Genomic DNA, 27644 nt, shown 5'->3' on the forward strand with positions numbered 1-27644 from the left:
GCCGAATGATGATAACTTTACCGAATCGTCAGCAAAAACTTTCCGGATGGGGACATTTTTGGAAGGTCCCAGTGACATCTCAACTGTTTGTTTGTCTGTTTGAGAAGTAAAATTCTAACTACTTTAATTATTTAGTAATTCGATTAGAGAAATGCTTTAAAAAAGTACACCATAAAACGAGAAAAAAGAATTTAAACTCGTATCCCATTTCAATAACTAGCGTTTCTTAGAAGCCGTTACAAAAACGAAAGTGCGATAACAAGCATGAGCCAAGAACTATGTCATTCCACACTCGGAGGTTTTCCATCACGCATGCAAAGAACGTGCAATGAATTGTTGTGCAATAAATTTTTATAACGCATAAAAAAGTGTGAGAAAGCGAAAGTAAAAATGGCGAAACGAATCACGGTAACATATAAGTGCTTGTTTATTCCGTTTATAAATTCGTTTGAGGCACTGTTAAGAATTCTGAACCTTGGGAAGAAGCTTCTAAACTGCACGAAGGTTCTTCAGAATAAATTTTTCGCATGCATTTGATGTAGTTTATGAAAATCCGTTTCGTTTTGATAAGCCTATTCAAGGATACAGCAACTTTTAACGATTGGAAGGAGGCCTATTTTCAAAATATAGTGGTTGTAGTAGCTGTGAGAAATAGTAAAAAAGAATTCCACTAAAAAGGAATTGTTTTGTTGTAAATAACTTTCGAAAAGTAATTTGTACTTTTACAAAGCAAAATGTTTAATAAATCATCCTTTTTACTTTTTTCAATTTACTATTTTCAAAATTTTTAAATTCAATATACAGTCAGACTCCGATTTAACGAACCTTTATTTAACGAATTTCGCGATTTAGCGAATTTTTCTTTATCCCCGACTAAAATGAAGGTAAAACCCTCTATTTACCGAATAATAAACCCCGAATTAGCGAATTATTTTTAACAGCCGATTTTTTTTTTTGTTAATTTGAGTTAGCAAAATCTGATTGTTCTCCAAATGATATATCTATCTTGTCCGAAGCAGAAAAAGACTTTTCTTGGAATCAGCAATTTTTGATGAGGGAGGGGGCAACCAAAGAACACCGGTTCTGATGTAGAAGGCAATACCAACTCCCATTAAAACATACTTTTTCCAATGCTTTACATGGCCTGGGAACTAAAAATATCTCTCACGCAGCAGGTTGTAAATGGCATAGTATTTTCTTCTCAAGTCCAAAAAGAACTATTTCGTGTCAAGTGTCAAGGAAAATGTCAAGTAGTCAGGGGGCTACGGGGGGAGAAACTGCATTTTGTGATAAAATTATGAAACTTGGCATGCTCGTAGACATTGCATAAACAAAAATTTTAGGAAGGGGAGACATTCCGAAATCCTCCCCTAACGCCCCTAGCGGTCATTTTTGGTCCAATACCAAAAATGGCGATTATTTTTAAATTTTCGTTATTATAATTTTTTAAATCATTGGTTGTACTATTCCATATATGTTTATTATATTTTTTACCGTTTAAAGCTCCAGTAACTGCCTAATTTCAGAAATAACTTCACAAAAAGTGTTTTTTTTAAATGAAAAATCGATATCAATAAATCGTAAATTCGCTGAAGTGAATTTTAATCCTCATAACAAAATTACTGGTTTCTGAATTTTGAGATACATCAAATTAGGAAAACAGGGTTCCAGTTATCCGATCTCTAACTGTCCAAACTGTCCAATTATACGTATATGATGCACCTCTTTTTTTTTGACTGAGCACGCCTGATCGAAACTATTTTCAATGGGTATAAGAGAATAAGAACTTAAAGGAAAAAGGGAGAAATTAATGTCAAGACAACATAATTCTAATAGAAAGAAATTTAAAATTTGAATTTAAAATTTCTTCTTATTATTACTATTGTTGCTGCTGTTAATTCTCCGTTACCTGATTGATCATCTGTAAGCTTTTTCTCATTTTATTATTTTTTTAAATGTATATCTAAAGTGTATTTTATAATGTCTCTAAAAACTTCTAATAAAAAAAATTCACATCAAAGCAATGAAAACACTTTTGACAGAGAAGTTTTTATTACTTGCAAATCCGAGAAAGAAAACACCATCCCAATGTTCAAATATTGAAACACCGTATTAAAGCTGGGACTTTTAATGTTACTGTTTATTTGATCACAGCTTTTAATCAACTTAAATATCTTTACTGAAAGTTTGAAGGAGTTGATTCTGTGTTTTTTGCCGTTTTATTGCTATACTAAGCGATATATATATAAACTTTTGTAACTATGCTCGATGGTTAACAGTTTATATAAAATATATTCTCCTTAAACCCACAAACCTTTTAGACGTACACAAATCCTTAGAAGAAGGAATGTTTGTTGTAAAAAAGATAGTAAACGTGTTTTCTGTAATTGGATTAAGCAAAACAATGCGGTGGTGAAAATAGACAATTGTGCTACTGGTCTATCAGAGATCCCACTATGTTAAGAAGATGGATGCTGGCTGGTGTCTTGAAATTACGGATTTAATTACACAATTTGAAAAGTTACCTCTGCTCGTTTAAAGAAACGCTGTTTATTTGCAATGAAGAAATGTTGAGTTTCCAAAGCATATTTCAAGAAAGGTCGTGAAGAGTCAGGCCTTGAAGAGAACTAGCCGAACATATAAATTCAATTTTAAAAACATCGAAAAAATTATTCTTATTGGAAACGAATATAGCAATAGACGACGAATATGGGGAGCAACAGATGAAGATTGGGCAAATTGGGAAAATAACATTACTACAAATTTATAGAGAAAAGAATTGTGACTCAAAAGTCACTTTATGTTCACGGGTCAAAAAAAAAAAAAAAAAAAAAAAAAAAAAAAAAAAAAAAAAAAAAACCTTGGTCTTTTATTCTTCCACAAAAATCAGTAAGTCTTCTCTTTTACTAAAAAATTTAAAATCCGTCGGAGATTCGTTTTCAAAGTTTTTCAGTATTTACAATACTGTGAATTTAAACCCAGATGAATTTCTCCTCTATAAAAATGAATCTCATCCTCCATCGATTTCAAAAAATGGAACTCTTTGAACGGGAAATAAGTCTAGTCATTAACAATTCTGTTCAATTGATTAAGTAATAATACTCCTATTGATGAAGACTACTCGAGAGAACATAAAAACGAGTTCAGAAGGGATGATGAAAATGAAAATGATGAATGCTAATTTTAAAATAAGTACAATGGAGATATATTGTAACGCCATTGCCTGTGATGGTTCTATCATCGTTCACATAAAACAACTTAGGCCCAAAAATTTTTGGTGGAGTATCTGAATTCTTTTGAGGATACAGATTACAGATACAAGACATATAAAAAAAAATTAGGAGAAATATATCACTTTAAAGAAAATGGTTTTTTTTTCCTAAGAACAGGTTCAGTTTCCTCCGGAATGCAGAAAAGAAGACAGAATTGTTTTCCATGATTGCATAGCTATATCATCTTGTTTTGCTCTTAATGATGTGACGGTGATTTGTATTGAATAAGACATCTCTAGCACCATCAAATCACGAGGAAGCTGATTGCGGGATCTTCGTACATGTTTTAGATGCTGCAGAAAGAGGACATAGGAGCATATGTGTGTAAGATCTGTTGACAATGTTGATGTCATTTTAGGCATATCATACTTCCATGAGCTGTGCTTAGGCAACTTATTTAGTTCTTATCGAGGTGGACATCAGTGGGGCAGTATGTCTGAAAATTTAGCCTTATTTTCAATTCATGATTAGGGTTTTACAGTAATTGATGAGAAGCACGTTCTTATTTGTTTGAGTTTGCCCGAAGTTTCAAGTGCTTAAAGCGAATTTACTTCATGCAAGAGTAAAAAAAACCGCCTTTAAATAACTTGTGAGTGCGTCAAAAATGGATTTATCTGTACACCAATGTGTAAATGCTGCAATGGAAATGTCTATGTAACTGTGAAATTACTTGTAAATTCAAATGTTTTAAGTTACCTTCTATATAATCATTGTATATGTATCACTTCTCAGATTTGAAATTCAATTTAGTTGCAGTTTCTATAATAGTGAGTTATATTTCAAAAAATAACAATTTTATTAACTTTATTAACATAGCACTAAACTTCTTATTGCAGTAGTTGATTATTTCTTTTTCTTACATCGGTTGAAACATAGAGCAAACGTCTCAAACCGTCTAATGAGAAAAACTTGATATTTGTTTTAAAGCTTTTAATTATAAATTTTGGAGTTCTATTAAAAAATACCCGTCGCCCACCCTCCCTCTCATTTTGCAAGTGCAAATATGACTTATAAAAGTGCAGAATGTGAATGAAACTTCAAAAAAAAAAAAAAAAAAAAAAGAAAAAAAGAAATGTGAATTTCATTTTAAAGTGTTTGAAATCTTCTTTCTTTCTTTCTTTTTTTTGCCGATAATGAAAATTGATTTCGTTGTAACAAATCAAGGTGTTGTATTCATTCTTAAATAGCAATTCAAGGTTTTGTTTCAAATTTTGAAAAATTACTAACTTTGCTTATGATTTTTGTTTCTAGACTTATTTTCAGTTTTGTAATTAGTTTTTATCAGTAAATTTTAAAACATATGTTCGGATTGTCTAATGTTTTGGATTTGTGGGGTTTGGATTACTGGGTTCTACTGTAAATGAATTGATTTTCTTTAATATAGTGCTTTAAAATACGTAAAAAAAACTACATTTCCCAAACAGCTCCTCGAGAAATGTTAAAGACTTTGATTAGTTTAAGTTATGTTTAAAAAAAATCAAAATTTTTAAAATTATTATTAAAATTAGGAGATTCAGAGACATTTTGATGACTTTTTACGTTTTAGTACGCATAATAGAACTCCCAAAAGAATATACAGTGGGTATTTTCTTAAAAAGTATAAAAAAAAACGTAATGTTGGATTTTTGACCAAAAATGACCACTAGAGGGGGGGGGATTTTGAAATGTCTCCCCTTTCAAAAATGTTTGTTAGTACATTGTCTACATGTTTTCCAAGTTTCATGGTTTTATCACAAAATGCAGTTTCCGGCTATATTTTCTACCACAGCCCCTCTACTAAAGCGTCTATTACTCACAAGGAGTCCTTACCGTCTCGGAAATTCAGATCGAGATGAAACTCAGCAGATTAGTAGTACTCCTTGAGAGTATCCATACAGTAAAGTAATAAAGCGCACTAGCCAGAACATTACAAGTAAACAGGGCCTCTAAAGTTTTACGTGCAGCTTATATAGTAGTAAAGATTTTTCGCCTGCAAAAGCTCGGTGCCGGATCAACAGCATGGGAATGCAGATGGCTGACCACACAGCCACCGAGCTACTGCTGGCGAGTAATCTCTATTGTATATATATATAGGCTGCGGTGTAATACTAAGGCTGTTTTCTCGTAATGTTCTGGCTAGTGCGCTTTATTACTTTACTGTGTGGATACTCTCAAGGGGTTCTACCAATCTGATGAATTTCATCCCGATCTGAATTTCCGAGACCGTAAGGTCTCCTTGTCAGTACTTCAAATTTTCTAATTAAGTCGCGGAATGCTGAATAAAAAGTGCACGCGTTCTAACTTTGGATATGTTTGTGTAGTTGCTTTTTAGAAAAGGTAAGTGCAATTTTTCATGCATTTTTTTCGGAACCCGATATTACGAATAACCCCGATTCAACGCATAAATGTTTCGGTCCCGATGAATTCGTTAAATTGGGGTCCCCGCCCCCGACTGTACTTTTAATAAAGTCCTCATTTCTGATAAAATAAATGTAGATTTCTAAACTCTTAAGGTCTTATTCTATGTGTACATAGCCTGAATTCCGTCTATGAATTCACATGAAAGTGAAAAGAAATGCAGGTTACCCGTGAGATCACATTTAGTGTATATTACTCCAGAAGATTTGGACTTTTGCTATCAAGCGTTTTGGTGTCTAGGCTACACACATGGCCGTACATGCATGTTAATGTCACTTATGATACTATTTCAGTTGCATATGTGTAGATAAAAAATGAAAAAAGCATTGAAAGTTTTCCAATTGTAATTTACTAAGTTTTGTATGGTGCGTAAAAAAATGCAATATTCGCACCACATGCGTCCAACCTTAGGTACTATATTAACGTGACAATAAAAAAAAATTTTCAATATCTAAGGTTTAAATAAAACGACGGAAACACTTATTACAAATGTGCCCCCCTCCCCCCCAAGAACAACGACACACCCCTTCAAGAATAAGGGCCTTCCAAAAAAAACGAGAAAAATGCTCTTAAAAATGAGTCCTGTTAAAATTTTTTAATATCGCAGTGTGCTTTGACCCCTCTTGTCGTCGGTGCTTGTAACCAATGACAAAATAAGGCAAAGGGAGTACTTTACTGGCGATATTCAACTTTTATTCAAGAGGAACTTTTTTCTTTATCTTTTTCCTAAACAGTATGCTATTCATAAGACACCGAGCACTTTAGATCAGCGCATGCAAATACGTCTTGCACTTGTTATCTTCAGCAATGGATTTTCTTTCGGTTTCGTGCCGCTAACATTTATTCTGAGCGAAATATATAACGTGAATCATTCTCAAGAACTTACATGTAGTCTAAACTGGTCACAGTTAATGGTTATGTATTTTATAAGTGCGAAGTTTTTTATACTTAAAGTATCATCTAAGATTAAGCACTGACATCTTTGTTGTTATTTCAAAAGGATATTATTAACTAACTAACTCAAAAAACAAAGGCGCACATTTCCTTAAAAACTGATGGAGAGTATTTTTCTGGGAAACATTTTCGGTTTGGATAAACTTGTTTAGTTCATTTCTTAACTTCATTTGCTAAAACTTTCTCGATTTTTTTCTTCATATATTGCTCAATCCAAGTTTGTCCGAGTCTATTAAAATTCTGAAAATGAAGTGGAACATTATTATTCTATTATAGTTTATATTATTCAGTAAGTAACACAGTGTATATAACGTCCTTTCACAGTTAAAACCCAATAAGAATTTGTTAGGTTACCCTCTCTCATCTTATTTCCCGTACAACCTTATAGTATTCGAAAGCAACACAGCATGGTTGCAAGCAGATGCGTTGCTAAGTATGGACTAAATTTTAAATGCGGTTTGAAATCTTTAAAACAAGTTATTGATCAATTTGTTTCACCCCAAAATAAATTATTAGCAGTGGAAACAATAAAACATTCTTTTCATTAAAAGAAAAAAAAGCTGGTGAAAGAATCCTTTACCATTTAACACTCTTCAGACAATATTTAAATACATCGTGTTATTTAAGTGGTACATCTTTTCAAATTTTTGTGACATTGAATTGCATTTTTTTTTATTTTTATTTTTTTTTACAAAAGTAGAGAAATACGGTTACCTATTCAGCCACTATTTTGTTTAAAGTATCATTTCTATAAGTGTTATGAAAATTCATGTTTTTTGACTGCCCATGTCTTCTTTTCTATTCAATATTTTTTTCCCCAAATTTCAGCATGAAATTCGAATTACACATAAAAATGGTTCCTGAAAGCTTCATTTATTTTAACCGAAAACTCTTCAAAATATAAACAAAAAAGTAAGGAAAGCAATTGAAATTTTCAAGGAAGTACTAAAATCTTTAAGAGTGTAAGAGGATTTTTAAAGATAATACATGTTTGTGTTAAACACAAATATTCGTAAGACTAATTAGTATTACAATCTGCATTCAAGGAAATGGCTACATACTTTTTTTCTTCTTCATTTGTGTTTATTTACATATCAGCGGAAATGTCACCTTCAATATCTAATTATTTTAAATCAAAAATAATGGAAATGAAATAAAAGTTTTAAATTTGAAAGGTTTTCTATCAAAATATTTCCGATATTTACTCATTAGCTAGATTTACTTTCGGCATAATTTAAAGGCATTTTAACATTTTACCATTGTTTTCTTTTTCTAATTTTCGACTGTTCCTGAGTTTATTAAATGCTTTGAAACTGCAAATACACGATGTTTTCTAAACTGCGTAACTAAGCGTTGACCCATGACGATACATTTTTTTCTTCATCTCGGGTGTCATTGGACTTCGCACTATCAAGACAAGTAAAAAATGACCAGTTTTTATGCGTTCCAAGCATTCCAGCCACTAGAAGCCACACGAAGAGTATTTTTTACAATGTAATTTTTACAACAACATAAACACAAATTATGTTTCATTTCCGAAACTCTTGCAGCCGGTAATAAAAGTGGAGATTTTCCGCTTTAGGGTGAATAGACCTTTAGAGTAAAATAATAAAACTACTTCAAAGACAAACGACGCTCGAGCGCAAGCACTAATGGGCAGTCACGAGTCTATTTAGCTGACTTTTTTGTTTCATCAACTCGCAACTTGCAATTTTCATCGAAGAAAGAAACTAATTTCTAAATTTGTCAAAAACAGCGGTTCTCAACGTTTTGGGGCTGTCCTCCCTAGGGGGCATCGGAATTTCAAGGCATGAGTGCTTTTGTATATAAAGTTTTACACAATTTTGTGGTCACATGTGAATATATTGAATAACAGTGTCAGCAATGAACGCCGCCATCCTTCCTTGCTCAGAAAAAAAAAAATATATTTTCAAAAATGTTTTTTTTTTTTAAATTTGTTTATTTTTTAAAATGATTATTAATTTCAAAAATAGAAAACTAAATTCCTTTTAAACAGACGACAAATTACAAAAATATAGCGATAAGAGAGATAAAACTTGTGTTATATTACTAAATTTTAGCTAAGATGAAAATAAAAATAAATAAAAGAAAAAAAAGAAAGCCTCAAAAAGTAAATATATAAATAAATAATTAAAAAAGAAAGAAAGATAAAAAAGAAAGAAAATAAATAAAAAAGAAAATAAACAAAAATTCTAGTGTTTTGCTTGTCAGAATTTTATATGTAAAACCTATTTATTGAAAAAGTGTGAAAAAATCATTTTCTATTTTCATTTTTTTTCTATTTCTTTTTTGCATTAGTTTCCTTTAGCTCGACAAAAACTAGTTCTATTTACTAAGAGCAATTACAACATTTGCTCATGTCACAAATCTTACCGAATATCCAGCTGGCCGTGATTTCCTTGACCTGCGACACCCGGTTCGAAAACCTCTCGACTCAGGGTAATGAATTTAAGCTTGTTGTGGAGCAAATACGGCAATATTGAGAGTGTTAAATATCTCTGTATAGCTAACATAGCATTGACAACTTTAAAATACTGTTAGAGAAAATATAATTACTAAAAAAAAAGTCACTCACTCGCCGGCAATTGTGGCACATCTGGGGAAAAAAAATAAATAAAAAGATAAAAATAAATAAATAAATAAATAAATAAAATAAAATAAATAAACAACATAGGAAGAAATTAAGGTCTTAGGTTATTCTCCTTTTAACTGGTTTATTCTCAAGCAGGCCCGGATCTATAAATTTTGGGCTCCCCAGGAACAAAATCTGTAGGGCCTCTCCCCAGAAACCAGCAGTGTTTGGGCCGTGTGCCCCCCCCCCGCACTGCGGTGTCTGTAGGTGCGCAGATCCAGGCCTGTTCTCAAGTGCAGTATAGTTTTAGTGCCTGTAAAGTTGACCATTCTTGTAAGTTAACCGTCTTTGTTAGGTACAGAATTAATCCTGTATCATACATATCAACCTCTATAAAGTGAGTACTAAAGTACCGAATCACAAGTGGTCAACTAACGCAGGTTTCACTATGCTAAAATACGCGCAATTTTGTGATGTTATGTTTACTAGTTGGTTTTCCTAGTCTTAATTAATAGTGGAGACACTTATTTTCGCGAACAGTTTATTTTTCGAAAATGAAGATATCGGTGCTTTCGCGATCTGAAAATTTCTCGAATTTAATATAAGCTGAAAGCGGACGCGAATTTCGGGATTACGACGAGCTGGCAAAAATTAAAACCTGCCGAAAATAAGTGCTTTTACAGCACTAGCTGCCCTGTGAGAGGAACTCGCCCAATCGAATGACAGTCGAAAGGTGGCTCGTTTGTTTATCTTTTGCTTATAGTGGTAAAAAAAAAAAAAAAAAAAAAAAAAAAAAAAAAAAAAACTTATGTTTTTTGCAATCACGAGTGTGTGTAAGTAAACGCGTGTGTGTTTGTGTGTGGGGGATATGTTTGTTTGTGTGTGGGGGTATGTGTATGTGTGTAGGCATGTATGTTTGTGTGTATGTGGGTAGTTATGTGTATGTGTTCGTGTGGATAGTTGTGTGTATTTGTAGGTGTGTATGTGTTTGTGTGTGTATGTGTAGGTGTCTGTATGTATGCGTATGTGTATGTGTGTGTATAGGTATATGTGTAAGTGTACGCAAGTAAGTGACGCAACCTGGAGACGGCTTTCGCTATAGGAGCAGCATCGTGAGGAGCCGGTCGACGGTGATGCTGCAGAGGGTGCTGGCGGGAAAATAAAATGATAGGACAGCAAAACAGTCAAGTGAGAACAATAAGCAATCGTGATTGCTCAAAAAAAAAAAATCTTTCATCCTTTGATGGTAGTTACAGCGTTTGCACACACACACACACACACACACACACACACACACACACACACACACACACAAAAAAGAACTAATATACAGTTGAATCTCTGTTATACGACTTTCAAGAGACCACAAAAAATCGTCCTTAAGTAGAATGTGTCCTTAAATAGACTTCTTTTAAAACTGCAGTGGAGCATCCGGGACCGTGAAAAGCAGTCTTTAAATAGAGAAAATCGTTAAATAGAGCGAAATTAAAGTGATGTGTCATCATTGATTACATCGTTTATACGCTACCACGCATTAGTAAGCATTAAACTTGGGTTTTAAATCGATAAGTATTACACTTTTTCAAATTTTTGGGACGTTCCACTATTGTCATCATTGAGCCTGTATCAGTGATAACATAAAAAATATCCCTGCACTTGAGGTTATTAGAGGAAGATTATAAGTACTACCCAAAAGTCAGAAAAATGTTGAATTTACTGCTAACACAGTGTTGATATTTTGAACCACTTTCCTACATTTGACTGTTCTGAGACAAGCGTAAATTAGAGATGTAGAACTGTCAATGGTGAGAATGGCATCGAAATAACGAAATCATATGCTACACAAACTTATTTAGTGAAAGAGAGACAAATAAGATTGAAAAAGAGCAGAAGAAGATTTGATGACATTTTCATCAGTCAAAAGTACTACTTTTAGTCACTGAAATTGATAAAATAAGCCAAAACAAATAACAAGGGGGAAAAACTTTTCTTTTCAAAACGTTTAATTTTTAATTCATTTTTAAAATGTCAAATTTTAAAAATAAGGCGCGGTCTTTATGACGTCACGAGTGATGAATTATTTCGCGCTACTTCACTGGCGCGCTAACTGCTTACGCTTGCTGCCTACTGCGTTTCCTGAATTTCGGAAACGACCCCCATTGTTATTTAGTATTTAAAACAGTTTTCCTTCAATACGACGCCGTTAATTTGCAATTCCGTCTTTATATAATTCAATAAAATAAATGGAAAAAATTCTATATTTGCATATTGAAGTTTTGTAATACTTACATGGCCTATATAGCGTTTCAGTTAAGTAAATAAATAATAGAGAATCTTTGAAAGCTTTCCTATTTTGATATTCTAAAATTTGAAACCCCCAGTTTACCACTTTCGTAACTAAAAATCATCTCAACAGTTAAGGGTTTTACAGGGAAGAGGCGCGAATGTTTGGCCTCTTTTCATGAATTGGGACAGAAGTTTGCTTTCCGAAGTTGATTCCACGCAATACTTAAATGTTTGATTTCGAGCAGGAGTTCCCAACTGTGGGTCGCGACCCCAAATACGACTGGGAAGCCTTTCTTATGGGGCCGTGACAATTCGTACTTTTAAAATATATAATACTAGTGGTACCCGCACGGCTTTGCCCGTAATAGAAAATCAAAAGGTCTTTTGGTTCGCCTGTGTATTTACAATTAATGTATGGTGAATTTTCTCGCCAATTGGCTTGTGCCCATGTTACGGTTCCACGTTATGATAATTTCGTAATTTACTCGTCCATCTTATGATATTTTTGTTCTTAAAATTGGGGTAGAAAAAGAACCACATCGAATTTTAGAAAAATCGCTTCGAGGTGCACACCCTATGCTAAAAACTAACTTGGTGCCAAATTTCATGAAAATCGGCAGAGCGGTCTAGGCGCTATGCGCGTCACAGAGATCCTGACTTTTATTTTTATTATTAGTAAAGATTACATAACTTTAAAATTATTACTCAAAAAAAAAAAAAAAAAAAAAAAAAAAAAAAAAAAAAAAAAAAACAGCAGCATCTTTATTTTCCTTTGCAGCGATATTAAAAATGTGGTTAATTTTAGAAATAAAAGTGAATAAAATGAATTTTTTTTCAATATTTTTTCTAAACTACAAATGAATTCGAAATAGGAAAATAAATATTAGAGAACATCAAGAATTTTAAAGGTATCGACCTCAAATAAGTGTAAACTAGAGCAGTTATAAGTAAAATAAATACCTTTGTGCTTAAAAAGAAAAAAAAAAAACAATTTCAAATAGCACAAACTGCAGATTACTGCTGACATTTGTTTCGGCGTTACAAGGAACGCCTTCTTCAATACAAAAGAAATGAGTTAATGGATGAAAAGACATTCAATAATTTTTTCTATTCAACAATCATTGTATTACATGTATTATTACATACACTTGAATTTTCATATATATATATATAGTAAATAGGACATTACATAGAGTTTCGGACTGTTTAATTGAAAAAAAAAAGAGGTTGCGACATGCAAAAGGTTGGAAACCACTGTTTTAGAGGGTTCAAGTATCCAGCTCACTAACTACAATATCCCTTCCTAATAAAGATAACTGAGCCAAAAGTTTGAAAAACTACAGACTAAATTTTTCTTAATGAATTTTCAATCTAATTATTTTTCTGCATGCATTTTTTTTTTTTTTTTAGTATATGACTCTCTCTGTGGCGTTATTCTTGAATACAGTTGAACCACACTTTGAAAATGTTTTAAAAACAAATTTAGAAAGACTTAAATGCTTATGCGGAAAAAAGTTTTGGAAATGAGTTTAAAACAGTTTGAAGTAAAACCCAGAAAGTAATATCAAACTTTTCAAAGGAAGTCTGAAAGAAAGCGTTTAGACTCAGAGTTAGAAACTGGAATTTAAATATCTCGAGGAGCCTTATACAAGAGAAGTTTGAATTACTCTTGAAGCAAAACGCTTTGGAAAGAAGTTTTAAAATGAATTGGGAAAGAAAGAACATGAAACAGAATTTTAGAAGAGAATATAACTCGCCAGTTACATTCAAACTGCTCGTGAATTTTGTCACTATGTTGCGTTACTTCATTAAATATGTATTTAAGAATTAACTGAATTGGCTTTCGTTGCGTAATTCGAAGCAGAATTAATATGTATTTAGGAATTAATGATTAAGTTTAATTTATTTAGGAATTAATAATTCATTAAATATGTATTTAAGAATTAACTGAATTGGCTTTCTTTGTGTAATTCGAAGCAGAATTAATCGTCTGAGTAACTCCTTAACATTTAAAGGGCAAGGGGAAAAACATTCAGCACCTGGCATTTATTTAAGTTTTGGAGTCTTGAATTCAAATTACGTTTTTTGCGATGACGAACTGCGATAGGGCCGTACTCATTGGGCATCTTGTTTCTACAAATGGAACGGAATGGAAGTGGGAAAAAAATGGCACCCGTCATATTATGACCGGTGATTTTTCAGATTAGGTAATATGAAGCATATCCATAAAATAAAAAGGTAATTAGGATGCAGTAATAAATGATATGGTTATTATAGTCACTCGTATACTTAACATACAGATTATATTTGCAGCTCATACCGTTATGGTGTTTTCATTTCTTATCAATCTTAAAGGATAGGAATCAGTATTATGGAAGTTTTGTATTTGGATGAAGTTTTAGCATTTAAGTTCATCTATACAAATGTTTTTCCAGAAGAAGAAGAAAAAAAAGAAAAAAAAAAACGCGATTTTAGGATTTTAGACAGAAAACCCTTTTTTTAATGTAAAACTTTTGCTTGAGTTAAGCTTTGAAAAAATAATAATAATGAATGTGCTTTCTTTTCACGTTTTCCTAAGTGATCCGCTTCCAGTGGAATGTTTTGGGCAATTTTAATTTTGATACATCCAACTATTGACCTAAAAATTCCTGTTATGCTTGCAATAACTTTGCGGCGGGAAGTAGCAATGCTTGTATTTCCCTACACTTTCTAGGAGACATGTTTGACTCCTTATCCATTCTTTAAAAAAAAGTTTTGATAGTATCAAGCAACGATATAAATCAAATGTTGAATTTGATTTATATCGTTGCTATCGATATAAATCAAATCGCCATCTGTAATCGCAAATCTTTAATCGCAAACTGTAGTAACATTATACATAACAACATAATTTATTAATAAATGTTAATTGCGTATCAACTATAGCAGACACCAAAACTTTCGAAGAAATAATTCTAGAATACTTAATCTAACCTCAAGACAACACTGCAGTTTCTTCTCACTAGAGACTAAAACTGGAATAACCTCAAATATTTGTTAAATAACCCAGACAGGTAGAGTTACCACTTCTAAAAAACAATAATAATAATATCAGCAGCAATTCAGAATTGAAAAAAAATTGTAATTCGTGGTTTATTTCTTCAAAAAGTGAGCCTAAACTTGAAAATAAGGAAATTTGAGAAGTCTCCCTAATAATTTGGTCACCCACCGTAAGCTCCAAAAAGGCAGCTTTAGTTTAGTTTTTGGTATTTTAAAAAGGAGAAGGGATGTCATGACACCCCCCCCCCCAGATCCCTCCTACTCCTCTGTATTCACACTTGCCTGAAACTTTATGAATACTACAACCCTTGTTATTGATCAAATGAGAGACAAATTTTTCTTCCATTCCTACACGAGCCTCCTCTTTTTAATGTGCCGATGCCGATCAAAATCACATAATTTCTTCTGCATTTTACATAATAATAAAACTCTCTACAAAAGGCGCAAGAGCACCGAATCTAGTAACCCCGTTTCTAGCTAGAACATGGTGGAAGGACAGCGCTGGCGCGTGGATGCGGCAGAATGAAAACGACGGGGGTGGAAAAGGTCGGTGCCGCATTTACCATGGAATAAATTAACATCCAAACGGTAGGTCCTCGTTTTCTCTTCATATTCTTCAACCTGTCTAAACGCTAGTGGTTTTGTTATTCAGTGATCAAGTGAATTAATCGCCGTTTGGTTAATTGACCAACCGATATGTGCCTACCGTAGCGCAGGTCGTTCATTTTTGACAGATTCGTATTTCTTAGTTTTCTACCTAAAAATACCTGCTTCGATTGAAAATTATTTTTGTGCGAAGATTTTCTGTTATTTAAATCCTGACTGCGGATGAAGATATCTGATGGTGACATTGTTTTGGGAATTTTTTGATTCGGTGGATTCTTGATTCATTGGTGCAGGTAATGTAAACAATGTTATTCTGGACATAATAGAGAAACATTGCAATTTTTTTCGTGCGGGAGCTCAATTTGAAATTAAATAAACGCCAGTTAAGAAAACGTTTTTCATTAATCAGTTCAAGAATATATTTATCTGTTTTTTAGTAGAATTTGGTCATGGAATATTTATTTTTTATGTGGGAATATTTTGGTCAAAATGTTAACAAAGAAGACTAACATGAATTTATTGTTCACTTAAAGTCAAATAAATTTAACATGCTTAATTAATTATATTATCATTTATAAATATTATGTATTTGAAGGTAATGTCAAGTTGGCTGTCTGATTGATCCATTGTGTGAAAAAAGTCTGCAAATAATAGACTTGATTCATTGGTTTGTTATTTTTGGGAAAAGAGTTTTAATGTAACTCAGTAGTACTGTATTAATGACAAAACTTATTTTGGTATTCAATTCGGTTCATCGATAAAAGTAATTATGATACCATAATATGTTTTATAGTTCGAATCAATATTTATCAGGCGAGTATTGAATATAAATATTAATTCTTTGGCATTTCTTTGTATTGATGAGTGTAACGTTTTTGATCGACGTTCAATAAACAGATATAGAGCCAGGCAATTTGTGTAACTCATGCACATGGGCGGACCCAGAAAATAATTATTGGGGGGAGGGATCATTCTGAAGAATGACGTCCTTCCCCTATGAACGAACCTACGGTTTTTGGGTACGAAAAATTTCTGTAACTGCTTGGGGGTCAATCAAATACCTCCAAATCGGCTTGGAATGAGGCACTTAATTGGGGATAAACGTTGCAAATTAATTTCATAAGTAATAAAACGAAATAGTAGTTCAAATATTTCTACTCTCAAAAATAATTATCAAATTGAAAAGATGCTCTAATGGTTTACATTTTATGCATAAAGTGTTTTAACACATTGTGGACCGATACTGTTGTTGACAGTTTAGGGGAGGGGTCATGACCCCCTTGACCCTTCCCTTGTATCCGCCACTGCTCGTGCATGTATTATCCCGTCTTCACGTTGAGATGAAAATACTACTATGAAAAAATATATGTATTAAGAAGACTGAGCTCTTGTATTTACTGGCAATGTATAAAATCCAGTATTCTAGAGAATGCCTAAAATAGGATGCTAGCATTTCATAGAGAGCTTGGTACAAGAAAAAGACATTGTACACAATGCTTGGCCCAAGTAATGAATATAATTTCTATGCTTTTAGGGGTGCCCCGAGCTTAAAATTTTTGGAAATCCTCAATTTGCTGAATGAAATTCCAAATTTTTTTTGAATGATGAAATCCAGTATGCACATATGCGTACACCAAATGAAAAGAGAGATGCAGGCATTCAAAAAACTGCAATATTGCAATTATGTTTCCAAACTTGCCGAATCGTCAGACAAAATCTGCCAAATAAGGACATTTTTGATCGGTCACAGTGACCTCCCGTGACCTTTGGGGCGCTCTTGGCTTTTGTATAGAATGTCAAAATTCATAAATTGTCTGTAATATTTAGGAATTGTGTCGTTTTTCCCACTTTTTCCCACAGGTGAGTGCACAGAAATTTTGAGACCCGTCACAAATGACTTTTACGGGGCCCCCTCCATATTGTTTACCCTACATCCATATATATATTTCACCACTATTTTAAAAATGTTGAGCCCCTCTTCAGGCTTTGGCCCGGGTCAAGTCCCTTCTTAGCCCCTCCTCCGTGCACGCCCCTGCTCGCACGTGTTACCTCGTTTGCTAAATCCATTTGTACACTATCGCAAGTGTAATGTATTATTCAAGTTCATTCACGTTAGACAAAATGTACATCGAGCAAACTTAATATGGTAGTACGGTATTAGGGATTTTCATAAAATTAAAAAACCGAATTTTATGTTTAGAATATGATGTTCTTGAAATCAAGTGCAACCGAAAACTTAATATCTATCAAACTTGTATGTGATGCTAGGTTCAAAAAAATACTATTTGAAATTATCATCGAGTAAACTTGTACATTATGTATGAAGAATTTTCATGAATACATAAATATTATTTACAGTGAAAGGTAGAATTTGAGAACGTCAAAATTCACAAGTGATTCACCGGAAATATTCGGGCTTTTGCCAAGTGAGAGTTTATATTTTATCAGCGATTATCGACATTTTCTTGGCTCTAGTGTTGTTTTTGACTAACAATTTTCCAGAATTTGTGCAAATTTATCTGTCTGTAATTTATTCTTCTAAAAATCTACATTAAGTGTGTACACCATAATTTATTTAATTTAGAAACAGTAAAAGCAAATTCCATTTCAAACTCATAAATGATTTCTGCAATTAGTTTTCAAAAATTCATGAAATCTATACCGCTTGAGTGGAAAACGTTCATTTCCACAACAGTGTTGTGTCAATCAACAAGTTGTAATTAATTATCAAATTACTGTTGGTAACGATAATTTTAAAGTAACAATCGGCAGCTGATAATATGTCGAAATTCAGAATCAGTTTTTTTTTTAAATTGAAAGCTTTTTTACTTCTTGTGAATTCTATTCCAGGATGGGGGGGGGGGGGGGGAAGCATTCAAATACTAATCCAAAACAGTATATAAATTATCTGTGAACAAGCAGGATGCATAATTCACAATAATACAATTACATGTTAACGTAAATACGACTATTTTCCCCGACAAATCACTATGTAAAACTGAATGAAAAAAACCCCAAACTTTGAAAAGTATTCAATAAACGCGCATATTTTTTATTTTAATTTAAAAATAATTTATGTCTGATGAAGGTAAAAGTGAAGGCCCCCCACAGGTTTTACGCATGTATACAAAATTGTGCGGTTAATCTTTAGCGAAGAATTATTAACTCCAACTTGACTAGTGATATTATCTTATCGTGATGTAATTACGCTAACAGTAATGCAACATGATGAAATTTTACAACGCAGGTGCTGTTGGTGACTTTCCGGAAACGAAAATAAGTGAAGTAAAAGGCGTAAGGTGCTTCGAAATGCATCATAATTTTCAAAGATAGCCAATTTAGATTTCAAATGAAGTTTTTTTTATTGACTGCAAGAGTTGATTCCCCAGTAAATATTAAGTTTTCAGGAAAAGGCTTGAATACGATTCGTTTCGCATAGCAAAATATTCAATTGAATTTTTAAAAACATTTAAATTTTTGTATGATTTTGTATTTATTTCTTTACTAGAAAATGCTCGTCAAGGTATGACTGGTGAAAATTGCTTCTGCATTTGAACGAAGCAATTGCCTGTTTGGTGATATTTTGATAGTTGAAATTTCAACTCTAATTCCAGTGGATTTACTCTAAGCTCCAGTAGATAGCGTTCATTGTTGACCACTTTTTCGTTTTTTCAGTCCTCTGAAATGATAGTTTTACCATTACCAGCGTATTCAGTGGGGCCAAGGTCAAACATTACTAAAAAATATTATCAAATTATCCTGCTATGGAGCGAGTTTTATTGTTGATGACGTCAGAGCATTACTCGGTCAGTGAATTTGCTGGTGTAGAGATGAGGATTTAATTATGTTTTATTGAATGCTTTTGCATTAAATTGGTTTTATTTCTTGTTTTTTATTTTCTTTATACATATTTTTAACAGCTTAAAGTTTTAATCATATTCTTAAACTATACAGTGAGAAGCAAAAGAATGTAATTGGGATTTTTAAAATTTTAAGTAAAATGCTTGCTAAGTCAAAACTGTACCTTTGAACTTTACTACGTCAAAATATTTCTATCATTTATAATATTGCACAGTATATTACAGTGAAGGAAGAGCACGTTCAACAACTTCGAAAAATAACTTCCAAACAGTAACTTCAGAATAATTGAATGATGCTTGTACAATACATTACCATTTTTTTAGCTAACTTTGCCCTAAAAATAAAAGAAAAGAAGAAAACAGTATGAAACAAGGCTTAATGCATTTTATAAATATCGCTAAAAAATTAAAAATAAATAAAATGATATCGTAGGGTATAATAGAGTAGGGTATTGAGATAGGGAAAATGTGTGTCTATCGATGTGTGTCTCGATCTGTCTATCTGGCAGCCGCCCCCTACCTCTCGCCCTTCAATAATGTTTGAGGGAACAGTCCGATTCGAACAATTTTTATTTTGTTCAAAAGATCTCGGTGAGGACGCTTCATTCCCATGACTTATTTTGAACAGTTGAAAAAAAAACCTTAACAAGAGTGCCTACAGAGAAATTTGAACATTTTTTTGTTCAAGTTAGAACAGTTCAAAAAATTGAACAATTGCGCCTACGAAGAAATTTAAGGCAAATATAAATTCCGAACTTAAAGGCGAATTTGCAATCTAACTTTGTTGAAAAAAACTTTAGATGAAGAACATGAATAAAAATGTTTTTTTTTTTTTAAATTTCGCTATAGAATAGCAAATAGGGTGTTTTTTTTAAAACAATTCAAAGTTTTTTCAACATTAACGAAAGCGTAAAAAATTGCTTTTTGCCACCAAAAAATTGAAAAGGTTACGCAGATTCTGGATAGATTCTTTGGTTTCCAGAAATTAGAAAAAAGTTAATAATTCAAATCGAAACACCATATCTCGTAGACTTACTGCAAACGCAAGTCGGAGATAAATATGATTGAATCAAAATGAAGTGAAGTGAATTCAAAGTGCAAATGTTTTTACTACAGACTCGGAGGAAAAATAACAGACTCAGACTCTTGGAATTTTAAAACCTTCTACTCCCGACTCCTTTATAGCAAAAATCACTCCGACTCCATGTCTCCAGTTCCGACTCCTTAGGCTTGGTTTTTATTGTAAAATAGTGATTGTGGCGATTGGTATGCACTTTTATTCTAAAGTTTCAATTTATTTACTTTATTTTCGGCAACAGGAATTAAAAGGAAATTTGGAGTACTTTTATTTTTTCTGAGAGAGAGAGAGAGAGAGAGAGAGAGCTGTGCAGATGATTTTGACGAAAAGTATTTAAGAGGATACTTTATTATTTATTTATTTATTTTCCGAAGGTATGCTTTTCTAAGAAAATTTTGGTCAACGGGGCAACAATAAAATCCAACGTGCTTTTCTTTTACTCAAAAGAAAGCACAACGAACCATTGTTTTTTCCATAAAACGTATTTATATTGCTGTGCTTTCTGTTTTTAAATCTTTTTTTCCTTTAGAAAACGATTAAAATCTAAAAAAAAAAAAGATGTATTGGTTGTATTGTTTAAAAGTTACCTCTTTATTTGTTCGTTCATTTTATTTTAGGTATTATTTCATCAGATAAGAGAGGCATATTATGTTTTTAGATATCAATTTTAAATGTTAAAAAGGTATACTTGACACATAGTTTGTACTTTCAGTTAATTTAGAGAATAGTGACCAGAAGCTAGAAAGTCGATGTATATCTAATTCCAAAAAAAAAACCCCCCCCACAGAAATAGAGTGAATTTCCAGCGTCTCAGAAGTTGCCGCCCGGTGCGAGGGCCCCGGCTTGTTCTCCCTTTGAAGCAGCACTGATTAACAATAGAAAACGTGGTTCATAACCTTGTCAGAAGAATGCAGTGCATCATTAGGCCTGATAGTTTTTTTAAAACTTTTTTTCAAAATGCTTCAAAAAATTTTAAGTGGCGCAAAAATAACCGAAATGGCTTAAATTATATTTATGGACTGTAATTACGTTGACAATGACTTTTGTGAGGACAATACACCTGTTGATACAAGAAGGAATGTATTTTGTAAAAGGCCATTCCACGGAAAGCCGCACACATACACTATTTAAATATTTCATTAAAACATAACAATTTTAAAAGGTAATAAACATATTTTTGTTCTTCAGTGGCAAAACTTTCTTAAATTCCTTTTTAAATTTTTAAGGTGTCACGTGCAAAACAGAATATCCATTTTTTTTTGAATGGCCCTATGCAGTTTCTACTATTGATAAAGATCGTTAGGGATCGTTAGGGCTGTAGAGGTTTTGAGGGAACTTTATTCGAGATGAATGTAGAATAACCACTAAAACTTGTATGACAAAGGAATTAAAGTTATATTAAAAAATATATCTGGGAAAGGGCTTCCTGTAAATTATTTTCTCTGATTTTTTTTTTTTTTTTGAGTTTCGACGCAAATTAGCTATTTACAACTACTCAAAAGTAATTTAGTCTATCAGCTAGACCGAAAAATATCGTCATTTCTGCGATAAAGCTGGGTGAGGTGTCATTTTTGTTCTTCAGTGGCAAAACTTTCTTGAATTCCTTTTTAAATTTTTTAGGTGTCACGTGCAAAACAGAATATCCATTTTTTTTAATGACCCTATGCAGTTTCTACTATTGATAAAGATCGTTAGGGATCGTTAGTGCTGTAGAGGTTTTGAGGGAACTTTATTCGAGATGAATGTAGAATAACCACTAAAACTTGTATGACAAAGGAATTAAAGTTATATTAAAAAATATATCTGGGAAAGGGCTTCCTGTAAATTATTTTCTGATTTTTTTTTTTTTTTTTGAGTTTCGACGCAAATTAGCTATTCACAACTACTCAAAAGTAATTTATTCTATCAGCTAGACCGAAAAATATCGTCATTTCTGCGATAAAGCTGGGTGAGGTGTCATTTTCTTCGTTTTTTTTGCGTAGATTACGAATATGCTAAGGCGGAAATCGAAATCGGTAGCTTTCGTACAGTAATTGCCAACAAAAGCATCAAAATCACCACTTTTTGAAGTTCGGCTTCTTGTCTACTAGAGGGATTTTTACCAGAAAAAATCTAAATGAAAGTTAGTTAGTCTCTAATAATATACTGGGGGCTCAGCGTTCTGCTCGATTCGCTCGCTAATCCCCGTTCGCCGCCACAGGCGGTGGCTCAATGCCGCCTGCAGCGGGTGGCAGTTTCTAGCAAAAAAAAAAAACCTGACTTGTTGCATTTAATAAATGCAACAAGTTAGTCAGCAATTAATTACATGTGGGGGCTCCGCCTTCTGCTCGATTTGCTTGTTAGCACCCATTCGCCACCTACGGTGCCTCAACGCCGCCTGCAGCGAGTGGTTAATTTCTACAGAAAAAAACTGACTTGTTGCATTTAATAAATAAAAAAGAGGAAAACATTTTTTAAAAGTTATTCAGAAAAGTATGTTATATGAGTTTTTAACTATACTTGTGGCAAATCTAACCTAGTAGCATTGTGAAGTCTACGCTGATCCTAATCTCAACATTATGACACTGCCAGGTTAGGTTTTCCCGAACTATACATATGTTGCATGAAATATACCGCCAACTCAGTCAATTTCAGCCGAGGACTGCAGTTTCGTGCTTATTAGCACTCATCAGCCCGGCATAGGAAGTGACTGAGCTGGAGATGGAAAACCTCTTAAGGAAGCCAAGAGTGCCAAACAAACTGGTAGTTAATACGGAATTGGCAGTGACAGAGGAGTGACCGAAGCAATGGTTCGGTTCAATTCGAAAATTGAAGGCAAGGCTGGTATATTCAATAAGTTACCGCCCTATAGCAGACTAAAGCTTAAATACATGAAATACACCACCAGCTCAGTCAATTCCAGCCGAGGACTGCAGTCCTATTAGCACTCATCAGCCCGACATAGGAAGTGACTGAGCTGGAGATGGGAAACCTCTTAAGGAAGCCAAGAGTATCAAACATATACTGGCATAGGGCGGTAACTTATTGAATATACTTATGTTGAGTTTTAAAAAGATGCAATGTTAAAGAAGAAGAGTACTTAAGATTCTCTTACTTCTCAAATTGGCTTAAAAACCGTTGTCGTTTTCATTCCCAATCTCCTCACAATATCCAGTAGTTATAAAGTCGTGACTATCTGCATCAAGTTCTTCTTTGTCACATGAGCAGTTGCAGATGTCAGTTCATGGCAGGTTGACATCCGATCATGGACATACTCTTTGCTGTCAAACTTTGCATTTGTTGCACAATATCATTTCAATGACTTCCTCGGGTGAGGGTCGAATCCCAAGCCAAGTTTTAACAATTTTATCGTTTTCAGCATTTCAACCATGTTCGTGTGGCGTTGGAATAAATTGATATTGAACAAGAGATTTTCTCCATATTGCAGCCTGGTAGTTGGCTCTCTTGACGTGGAGACTCAATGTGGATTTACAAGGACACAAAAGCTCAGGAAGAGCGTGGCCTCTTTTAGAGCAGTACCAATCCTACCTCAGCTTGTTCATGTCTAAAGTTTTTGAACTGACGTACATTTCACATACAAAGCGTTCAAAGACTGCATTCAAGCGTTCACTTACGGTCCATTCTTCACCAAGGTTTTTAAAGGTTTCAATTTAAAATGATGTGGTGACCGATATTTTAAATGGTCCCTTTTTATCTTTTCCATAAAGCACCGAAATGCTGTCACAACCTTTGAAGCTGAGAAATCCCAAGTATAACTTCCAAGATCAACACCGATGCATCCATCTGGTAACTTAGCTGTTTCTGACGACATTCTGAAGGAAGATCATCCGGTCTTTAGCTTGCTTTCCCATGCGAACATAAAATTTGCAGTTCAGTTTATGAATGAATACCATCAGAATGAGATGAACATCCGTGTCATCCGAATGAACAACTATACTGCAAGGATGTTGCTTTAACCAACATGTGAGGCATGTATTGCTATTCTTGTGTCAGCCTCTTCGAGGTCGCAAGCTAGTTCCATGCATTCAGTAGTTTCATTTGATGTTATTTTCCAGCATTTCTCATCACTAGCAAAGAATAATTGTCTTCCTTGTAATTGACACTGGTATGCAGGTGTTTTCCACAAATAAAACAGGAACTGAATAAAGTTAGTTTTCTTGGAGCTCACTGAAAGAGACACTGTAGCCAAGATCTAACTTTGAAGCCTCTTTTGATACTTGCGTACAATGCGAGAATCGTATTATCTTGACGATGAGCTAGCTCAAAATCTTTTATGGAATTAGTTTTATACTTATAAAAAATTATATCAACTCTCTTTCCAGGACTATGAATTATATTTTGGAAGATGATTTCGCCAATTACGTTGAATGTCAGACCGTTAGGGTTTAACTTTTCGGAACAAGGACATTCAATCAATCAAAAAAAAAAAAAAAAAAGCTTTATTTTGTGGATAATCGAGTTCAACGAGTACATTCTTTTGACTCTTAACGGTCATCTAGTAATAACAAGGATTATGTCCATGCTCGGATGTCAACCTGCCATGTACTGACATCTGCAACTGCTCATGTGACAAATCAGAACTTGATGCAGATAGTCACGACTTTATAAATACTGGATATTGTGAGGAGATTGGGAATGACGACGACAATGATTTTTAAGCCAATTAAAGTAAAAGAATCTTAAACATTCTTCTTCTTTAACATTGCATCTTTTTAAAACTCAACTCAAGCATAGTTCAGGCAAACCTAATCTGGCAATGTCATAATGTTGAGATTGGGATCAGCTTAGCCTTGCTACCCGGCAATGTTTGACCCCAAGTATAGTTAAAAACTCATATAGCATACTTTTTGGAATATTTTTTAAAATTTTTTTCATATTTTTTGTTTGTTAAATGCAACAAGTCAGTTTCTTTTCTCTAGAAATTAACCACCCGCTACAGGCGGCATTGAGTCACCGTCGGTGGCGAACAGGGGTTTGCGAGCAAATCGAGCAGAGGGCGGAGCCCCCATTATGTAATTAATTGCTGACAAACTTTGGCGGCGAACGGGGGTTAGTGAGTGAATCTAGCAGAAGGCGGAGCCCCCAGTATATAATTAAAGACTCTCTACCTTTCATTTAGATTTTTCTTTCTGGTAAAAGTCAATCTCTAATTGACAAAAAAGCAAAACTTCAAAATTTGATGATTTTGATGCTTTTTTTTGGCAATTACTGTACAAAACTTATAGATTTCGATTTCCGCCTTAGCATATTCGTAATCTACGCAAAAAACTGAAAAGAAAAATGACACCTCACCCAGCTTTATCGCAGAAATGACGCTATTTGTCGAAATTTTGAGTGCTACCTGATAGACTAATTTTAATAGCTAGAGAATTCAAAAAAAAAAAAAAAAAAAAAAAAAAAAAAATGAAAATGCGATCTGCATTTTAAATGGTAGCCTTGGATAAATTTTCCATTCATCAGCATATCAGTTACACGCCATCCTTCATCGAATTACGCTCACTAGTAGGAAAAAATGTTGGTGTATACAGTCTGAATTTTTGCACGTTAGCGCATTTCTTCGCCATTTGGTATCACCTGTGTATAGTGAAGTACTCAAAGATCATTAAGTTTAATTTCAAATAAAAAGTGAGTACAAACGATTAACCTAAAAAAATCCTATTTTTGAAATTGCTGAACATATTACAATAAGTGATACGCGAATTTAAAGAGAAATACACCATGTTCGCTTTTTTTTTCAGTAACAAATGCTGGATGTGTGACCCCCTTGTTATACGGAATGTGCCTACAAGTTCGTAATGCTGCACAAATACAATGTGTTCTGATATAGACTGTTTTCTAGAATTTATAACTGGAAAACAGTTAATGATTAAAATTTAATTCTTGCAGAAAATTTATGTAGTGGACCCGTAAGTTTTGTCTCCCAGAGCTCCAAATTTTAGTTCAAGAATTTTCTAATAGATGGCGCTACAGATCGTAAGACCGAAATCAAAGAAAGATAGAAAATTGCATCAGTTTTTCGAGAAATGTTCATAATAAACAAAATTACATAACAGTGTATTTTCAAAATGTCTACCACCGACTGCAACCACATGTCGCAATCAGATTAAAAATCACTGAATTTCAATCCTTTTTTGACTTGAAGGCTTACTATCTGCAGCGCCATCTATGGAAAAATTTTCGAACTAAATTTTGGAACTCTAGGGGAAAAAAATTACGGCTCACCACATGAATTTTCTGCAAGAGCTTTTTTTTTATCATTAGTCATTAATGCTTCTCATTAAATAAAATTTAGAAGTGGTAGTTTAATAACATTTAAATCAAGTTGTCGCGAAACTTGCTATCAAACTAACTTACTAACTTCTGCCACGCTGTTTGAACATATAAATGAAACCAATATTAGCTTCATATCATTTATTGAAGTAAAAACATGAACTAAAATAAAAGTTGAATGAACGAACATAAATTAGAATAAGAACGTAACAGAACCGACAGACCATGAATTCACTGGGTACATATACTGAACTGCTTGGCCAACAGTGTTGCCATTTTAAAGAACATAAAAGTTTTTCCACACAAATCTTCACATTCCCCAATAATCATGAAAAAACATTAACTTGTTAAGTTTTCCTTAAAGCAGCATGAAGAAATTTGAATTGCAGTTACCTACTTTTAGCATTCACCCCACGAAATGATGTCAAGCTTTTTTCGACGGACAGTTTATGACAGTCATTGACGTAAAAATTGAAACTTTTGGGTTAGGTTGCACCAAAAGACAGTGCTAATTTGTTGGCTAGAAACAATGGTGAATAAGTTTTTTGTATTTTGGTGCAACATACGCAAGGAAGCACCAAAAACTTGCGTATGTTGCACCAAAATTGGTAAAACATTTTCTGGTGCTACGTATCATCTTAATTTCTTTCTGTGAATTACGAGTTTTTAACGAGAGAGGGTGTTCACGAAATCACTTAAAGTTTTCGTTTTATGCTCTGCATCCAGGGATAGTACTAATTTGCTGGCTACAAATAATGGTGTAAGTTTTCTATATTTTGGTGCAATATATTCGAAGTATCAAATTTGCCTTAATGCACCAGCTTTTGTAGCCAGCCAATTGGCACCGCTTTTTGGTGGACCGTATTTTTTCCTCGTGAAATGTGTCAATTTGATACCTCAGAGCCTCGCATTGTGATAATCTCACACGAGAGAAGAATTTTTTTTTTTTCTGACGCATGCAAAGGATGGGACGCGTGCTCTTTTAACCGTGGTAAAGAAATGGAAGAGGATTTATTCAAAGAATTACATTCACATGGCTCGATGTGGCATAGGCTTTTACATACAATGCACTAATAAAGGGGAAACCGCAATTTTTGGACTTACTATACCGCCTATCTGTGAGGTACAGAACTTATGACGAGTGACAGCGAGGGTAATTAGCAATCTGACTTCTCAACTTTCGTAAAAATTAAAACATTTAAAATCAGTAGTTTTTGTTTAGATATTTTTTATGTCATTGCGCAAAATTTTTGTAATTTTTAAAAAAAATTAGCTTTTTTGAAGAAAAT

The 27644-nt window shown here is 33.5% G+C and overlaps 1 protein-coding gene across 1 annotated transcript in view; it reads left to right on the top strand.

The window, feature by feature from the left end:
* Window positions 1–15073: 15073 nt before the first annotated feature.
* The window catches only part of LOC129223828 (beta-1,4-glucuronyltransferase 1-like), an 86116-nt gene continuing 73545 nt past the window's right edge, over window positions 15074–27644 (top strand). The window contains 1 exon segment of the mRNA XM_054858188.1: window positions 15074–15129. The gene's annotated coding sequence lies outside the window, so the exon portion shown is untranslated.

Source organism: Uloborus diversus, chromosome 6, assembly GCF_026930045.1.
Source record: "Uloborus diversus isolate 005 chromosome 6, Udiv.v.3.1, whole genome shotgun sequence".
NCBI lineage: Eukaryota > Metazoa > Arthropoda > Arachnida > Araneae > Uloboridae > Uloborus > Uloborus diversus.